The 7,167-nt window shown below is 59.9% G+C and overlaps 1 long non-coding RNA gene across 1 annotated transcript; it reads right to left on the reverse strand.

Annotated features, from left to right (window-relative positions):
- Positions 1–3,466: 3,466 nt before the first annotated feature.
- LOC127540110 (uncharacterized) lies at positions 3,467–5,707 on the reverse strand. Its single transcript, XR_007948098.1, has 2 exons — positions 5,622–5,707; positions 3,467–5,060 (listed from the first exon to the last, which is right to left on the reverse strand). It is a non-coding gene; the product is annotated as an uncharacterized LOC127540110 (long non-coding RNA).
- Positions 5,708–7,167: the final 1,460 nt, after the last annotated feature.

A 7,167-nucleotide genomic window follows, 5' to 3' on the forward strand; every position in this document is an offset into this window, starting at 1 on the left:
GTCTCACTCTGTGCTCACCTCGCCTCTGAGGACCGATTGGACCAAATGACCTCCGGGAGCGATCCCCACTAATTCCAGGATCCCGGGAGACCCCTTCCTCCCCCTCCCCCCCCCCCCCCCCCCCCCCCCCCCCCCCCCCCCCCCCCCCCGCCTCATCATTCAAATGTCAATAGTACTTCAGGGTTTAAAAATAGCTAAATTATTTCACTGGCCTAGAAGGGAGAGAAGAAGCAGAGGCTCTTGGGAATCCACATGAACACATGATTCAGTTGAAGTCAACAAGCATTTATTCAATTGATCAATCGATAAGCATTTATTAAGCACCTATTACAGGACGGGCACTGTGCTAGGCACTGGGGGGAGAAAAAGAGACAAAAGCCAGTCCCTGCCCTCAAAGAGCTTACAGCCTAATGGAGGCGACCACAGGCAAACAGGTACGTACGAACAAGCGATATACGGCATAAATAGGACATAACGTTCCGATGGATTGCTCTGGGACCAAAAGGCTCCTGGAGAAGATGAGATTTTAATTGGGACTTAAAGGAAGCCAGGGAGACAGGAATTGGAACAGAGGAGGGACAGCAATTCGGGCCTGGGAACAACCAGAAAAAATGCCCAGACACTGGGGCTTATTCATGGACTAGCCAGGAAGCGGGTTCACCGGCTCAGAGAGGATGCGTCAGGGAGCGAAGTGGAAGAAGACTGGAAAAGTAGGAGGGGACAGGAGGTGAAGGGCGTTGAAGGCCAAACAGCATCTTGTATTTGATCCTGGGGCCATAGGGAGCCACTGAAGTTTATTGAAGGATCAGACCTGGACTTTAGGAAAATCCCTTTGGTGGTTGAATAGATGATGGATTGAAATGGGAGAGACTCGGACTCAGCAGAGAGGGAAGATATTTAGGTGTGAGGGGGTGAAGGTCTGCACTGGGGTGACCAGAGGTGATGCAGAGGTGAAAGTGACCAGAGGTGATGCAGAGTGAAAGTGACCAGAGGTGATACAAAGTGAAAGTCACCAGAGGTGATGCAGAGTGAAAGTGACTGACCAGAGGTGATACAGAGGTGAAAGTGACAAAAGGTGATGCAGAGTGAAAGTGACAAAAGGTGATCGTGACTGACCAGTGATGATGCAGAAGTGAAAATGACAAGGAATCCCCATGGTTAGAGGCTGATCTGGAGGAGGAAGGGGCAAAGGAGACAGAGAAGGGGTGGGCAGAGGAGAAGGAGGAGAACCAGGGTGGGAGGGGAGAGAAAGAGAAGGAGAGGTGTTCTGAAAATCTAGAAGACTCAGGAGAAGGGGGTGACCAAGTCTCCAAGGTCAGAGGGGTCAAGGAGAATGAGCAGCTGGGAGATCCCTGATTACTTTAGGGAGATAGTTTCCTGGACCAATCAGATTAGGCTAGAAGGAGGGAGGGAGGATTGGACCCCAGGGCCTTGGTAAAGAACAGGTTTCCAGTTCTGTAGGTAAAGATTGGGCTGGGGGGAGGAGGGTAATGATGCTTCTGGGAGCCCCCGGTGGCAGCAGGAAGGGCTTTGGGTGGGCCAGGGTCTGGCCTCTACAAGGCCTCAGACTCAGTCCCAGCCCCAAAAGCTCACCTAAGATCAAGAAAGAACAAACTGGATCCTGTTCTTCACCCCCTGCACCCTCAGGGCAGCCTATGGCTGGTGTGGGAAGTGCCCAGGGAAGTGCAGGTGGCCCCCAGGCCAGCCACCCTCCACCACTCTAGAGCTGGAAGAACTTCCGAGGCCCCCAATCCAATGTGCCCATTTAACAGATGTCAAATCGACATGGCCATCCTCTAACTCCAAGGTCCCCTCCAGCTCTCGATCATGTGAGGGGTCACCGGTGGTCAGGGAGCCTGGACCTCCTGAAAGCCCTCCTGGATGGACTCCCTCTTCCTGTGGCCCACGCCCTTCCGGGGATCTCCTCTAGGAAGGGGCCCCAGTCACTCCCTGTACGTCCCTTGATGTGTCTCGGCCCAGCTGGGGATTCGACAGCCCCGTCTCCCCACCCCCACTGCCCGCCGGGGCGGGTGCACTGGCCACACTAAGTGTACGGCTGACATGTCTAACCCCTGGGGTCCTGAGGGAGGACTGGGGACGTGTCCTGGCCCAGGCCTTTCCCCCAAATAAACACCTGTACACTAAGGAGCAGGATTTCCTGTGGTTAAAACTGTATATGTGCACATTGAAAAATCTCACTTCAAATGTTCCTTATTGGAGGCAGCTAGTTGGCACCACAGCATACAGAGCATCAGGCTTGGAGTCGGGAAATCGGAGTTCAAGTTTAGCCATGACACTCACTAGCGAGGCACTTAACTTATTTGCCTCAGTTTCCCCCTCTGTAAAATGGGGGACCTCCCTCCCAGAATGGTTGTGAGGATGGAACGAAACCATAACTGCAAAGTCCTTAGCCCAGGGCCCGGCCCAGAGCAGGCGCCACATCAGCATTAGCTTGTGGAGCCGTGGCGTGCCCGCGGTGTGCCCACCTTACGTGGCACCTCGAGCCTCCCCCCAGGTGTCCCCCAACTAGTCCTGCCATTCCACTCAACTCAATAAGCATTTACTTTACAACAAGCATCTAGTTTGTGCCAAGCCCTGGAGGGGGTGGGGTAAGGGCCCTCAAGGAGTCTGCCTTCTACCCCCCAGAAAGGGCCGTTGGTAGGAGCTGGTACAAAGCACTGCAAGTAAGAAGGGGGAATGGAGGCCTGGAAATTGGAGCTGAGCCTTGGGGGGAAACTGAGGAGTTCAAAGAGGCTGGAGGGAGGAGGGGATAGAGAGAAGGGGAGGAAGGAGGGAAAGTGGGAAGGAAGGAAGGAAGGAAGGAAGGAAGGAAGGAAGGAAGGAAGGAAGGAAGGAAGGAAGGAAGGAAGGAAGGAAGGAAGGAAGGAGGGAGGGAGGGAGAGAGGAGGGAGGGAGGGAGGGAAGGAAAGAAGAAGGAAGGAAAGAAGAAAGGAAGGAAGGAAGGAGGAAGGAAGGAAGGAAGGAAGGAGGAAGGAAGGAAGGAAGGAAGGAGGAAGGAAGGAAGGAAGGAAGGAAGGAAGGAAGGAAGGGAGAGGGAGGGAGGGAGGGAGGGAAGGAGGAGGGAAGAAGCAGCATTTATTAAACACTTACTGTGTGCCAAGCACTATGCACAGGCCCAGCAGAGATGCTCCCATTTGGCCCTGGAGGCCTGAGGAAGCCCCGGGGCATCCCCATTCTCCTGTTTCCCTGCCTGCCAGTCTCTCCAGAGCCTGGGACCCAGAGCTCCTCTTCCCTGACTCTCCCCCAGTACCCGACGGGCTCCCGCCCCGGTAGCCGGATGAGGGGGGTCCTGGGGCTGGCTTGGCTGGACTTCCTGGGCCGTCCTCCTCCCCCACACCAGGCCCTGGCAGCTCATCCACGTGGGTATTGAGGCGAACATACCTGTGACCTATGGAATTGGCAGCCAGAAGGGAGACTGAGGACTGGCTGTCAATTCATAGGTCAGAGCCCTGCGCACTCTGAGGGGGAGGGGTGCAGCCCGCCCTTCGCCGGTCTCGGGGTGGGCCCCGCAGCCTCTTCTTTCTGCGGCGATCTGGGCTGCCCACCCAAGGTAACAGCGCCCCCACTGGAAGAAGGAAGCCGTCCCACATGGAGTTGCTGTTACAGGGGGTGGGCGCCACGGCGGCTCCCCTCCTGCCGTCTTCCTCGGGTGGCGCCCGTGCCCGGCCTCCTGCGGGCCTCGGGGTCATAGTCTCTTTATTGGCTCCTTATCACCTGGCGCCCACTCGGCGTGCCCTCGCCCTGCCAACGCTCCTTACCCCGGGCGAAGTCCGTGCCCAGCCCCTGCCAGCCTCAATAAACTGGGGAGCGGCTCTGATTTACAGCCCGGGCCCCCTCCCTCCCTCGGCCTTCTTTGTCCTTTCGGTTTCCTGTTCCCAACCGTTGCCGGGGCCCCAGCGCCCTGGGCCTTCCCAACGGAAGGCCCCCCACCCCCCTCCCCAGGCCACCCCACCCCTGCAAGGATTGCAGGCTCTGCTCGCCTCCTCAGGCCTGGGGTCACAGGAGACTGTCTCCTGAAAGATTTGGGGGTGATGGGCACAAAGGGAGGGACAAGCAGAGTCAACGGGGGCAGAGGGGCCGTCGCCAGGGAATGAGTTCCCCTGGCACAGCGGACCGGGGACTGGCTCCGGAGCGCCAGATTCTGGACCCCGGGCACCCCCCCTGCATGGCCTCGGTTTCCCCCTCTGTAAAAGGAGCCGTTGAACCCCAAGTCCCTCTCAGCACAAGGAGCACGGCATTGGCCCCCTCACGGAGGAGGAAGCTGAGCCAGGTGATGGGCCCGCGGGACCTCGGACTTGGGACAGAGATGGAGGAAAGGGGACTTGCCTTTTGTTCCCAGAGGCACCCGCTGGCCGGGGCGCTGCCCAAATGGCATCAGACGCTAACGATCCCTTAATTTTGTCAAGGCCTTCCCAGCCAAGAGCCCATTTGGGCCTCCTGGGGGTGAGGGGGGCTTGCCTGCACCCACGGAGCTGGCCCGTAGCCCCAGGGGCCGAGTCAGGGCTCCAGAACCCTCCCAGAGGGGCCTCTCCCTCTTGTGCCAGGACATGCAGGGCAGGCCCAGGGAGCTCCAAGGATACGGGTTCAAATTCTGACTCCCCCTTAGTACCTGTGGGAGCTGGGGCCTGTCCTCTCGCCTCCCTGGGCCTTTGGTTTCCTTTTCTGTAAAAGCCGGACTGGCTTCTCCTGGCTCTAGGAGGCTGGGCTCATCCTGGGGGAGTCTACTCTAGCCTAAGCAAACTCGGACCTTGGGCCAGAGCCACGAGGAAGTGCTCCCCGAACGCTTGCTGCCCGACCGTCCCTGGGCTCTGGGCAGGGTGTGGGCGCAGAGGCTGCCCCCTAATCTCAGGCTCATTAAAGCTCCTCCACCCCTTGGGAGTTGGAGGTGGCCCAGAAAAGGGAAGTGATGGCAAAGCCGGCCCAGGATTCTGGGCTCCCAGGCCAGGAACGCCCGGGGGGGTGGATTCCCTCTGTCCCAGGACTTCCTGGCCCAGCTCACTTACCTTGGCAGGTATGATCTTGGACAAGTCATTTTCTCTCTATAATATAAAACAAAAGTTTTGGACTAAGAAAGTAGTAGGAAAACAGGGAAGGGGGTGAGGGGAAAGGGGGACATCACTGGGGGCCCTGTGACCCCTCCCTCGCTGCAAGCAGGCCCTTTATTCTGGCCAGAGGGGGGCCCGTCTCAGATCCTGGTCACAGCCTTCGGCCTCCGGCCCAGGAACGGCTGCTCTCGAGCCCTGCTCCGTTCTGGGCCGTCTCGGTGTCGGCCTGCACCCCCTTCTCAGACCCCCCCGCAGTGGAAGGCTGCCGGCAGCCCTCCTGGCAGCTGTGGTCACTGAGGCAGGAGGACCCAGAGCCGCAGCTGGCTGAGCTGGAGGGAGACTCCCTAGGGTCCCCCCCTCCTGTAGAGGGGCAAATGGAGGCCTTCGGAGGGGCGGCATTTTGTCCAAGGTCACCGGGGGACTTGGCAGAGCTCTGCCCTTGGAGCTGGCCCGGCCCCCCAGGCTGGCTGGATGCTGAGCGTTGGGAAGGGCAGGAAGCTGGGGGGGACCCTGACCCAGAAGGGAAGGGACGGAGGCGGGCGCGGGGCGGCTTACCTTGCGGGTCCCTCCGTGGGGTCCGTGCCCGCGGCCTGCCGGGGGCTGTGCTCCTCGTGGGGCTCGCAGGGAGCCCGAGGAGGAAGTGAGCCCGAAGAGAGGACCTGCTGCCTTTTGAATGCCCGGCCAAGCCCAATGCCCCTGGGGGGTTAATGATTAGCTTGCCTGTCAATATGGGATCACAAGTGTGGTTCGAAGGGCGACCTTCGAACTTGCACTGTGCCCAGGGTGGGGGTGGGGTGGGGTGGGGGCTCCAGGAACCCAAGCATCCTGGCCTGGCCCAGGCTAGCCTCCCAGACCGGGGTCCCCCCAGTGCTCGCACCCTTCCAGAACAAGGGAGTGTTTGGGGGGGAAGGGAAAGGTGTGACAGGGCGGGCGGCTGAGGCAGGATGGTACAATGGCTCGGAGGCCAGGAGTCTCAAGTTCAAGTCTGGATCTTCTGAGACCCCAAAAGTAAATCTTAATCTCTCTGGGCCTTAGTTTCCCCATCTGCAAAGACTAAACCTGGAGCATTGTGGGAAAGCCAGCTAATCTTATCTTCTACTCAGCATCCTGTTCTGTCAAGGAGTCTTTGGCTGGGACAAAGGTTGGTCCTAGGTGGCCTTTACCCACCCCTCCCTCCCTTGGGGCCTGGAAAATGGGGGCAATCCCTCAAGGACAGTGACTCCTTTGCCAAATCTGAGCCCCGGCCCCCTGGGCCTCCGCCCTTGGCTCTGGGGGTGCGAGGGCCGGGCTCCTGGGCAGTGCCCAAGGGGGCAGCATGGCGCCATCAGCCAAGTGAGCGACGTGGTACCCTGTGCCAGGCGCTGGACGCGCCACGTTGCTGTGTCCACCTGCCCGAGAGCCTCGATTTCTCGGGGCCCACCACGCCTCCCGTGGCTCAGCCCCCGGTGGGTACAGTCTCCCCTTAGAGAACATGAGCTCGCCACGGGCCCGGCTTCACTTCCTCCTGCATCCCTGGGCCTGCCCCTTGGTGCTGGCAAGTGGGCCTCCCTTCCCCTCTGAATGGGGACCCCCTCAGGGAGTTCCCGCGAGATCCCCCACGTGCCCCGTGGCTGTCGAGGGCTTTCCAAACACAGCAGCCTCATCTCTTGGCCAGGGACGTCCTGCTTTGTTCCGTGGAGATGGGGGAGGGTGGCAGGGCAGTCCCTTCTGGGCTCTGGGGATTTGGGGGCCTTGGGGCCCTCAGCAGCACCGTAGCAGTCCCGGGAAGGGAGCCCTGCTTACGCCTTATGGGAAGGACTGGCCATAACCCGGGTGGCCTTGGCGGGCGCAGAGCCTCCCTTGGAGGGCTGGGGGAGCACCCCTACAGGTTGAATTTGGGGTGTTCACCTCCAATGTTTGCACTTCTCTGGTGCGGGGTTCGATTTTCTTTCTGGGCGTCCATGGCCCAGGACACCTCGGCCTGAGGAGGCCTCCCGGGGCTCACGGGAGCGAACGGGAGAAAGGGCCGCTGCCGCTTGATGAGGACTCGGGATTGTCCCCACGATGTTCCTCAGCGTGACCGGGCGCTCCCGACCACCTCCCTCCGTGTCCCGGCCCCCAG

The sequence above is a fragment of the Antechinus flavipes genome, chromosome 6 (genome assembly GCF_016432865.1).
Source record: "Antechinus flavipes isolate AdamAnt ecotype Samford, QLD, Australia chromosome 6, AdamAnt_v2, whole genome shotgun sequence".
Classification (NCBI taxonomy): domain Eukaryota; kingdom Metazoa; phylum Chordata; class Mammalia; order Dasyuromorphia; family Dasyuridae; genus Antechinus; species Antechinus flavipes.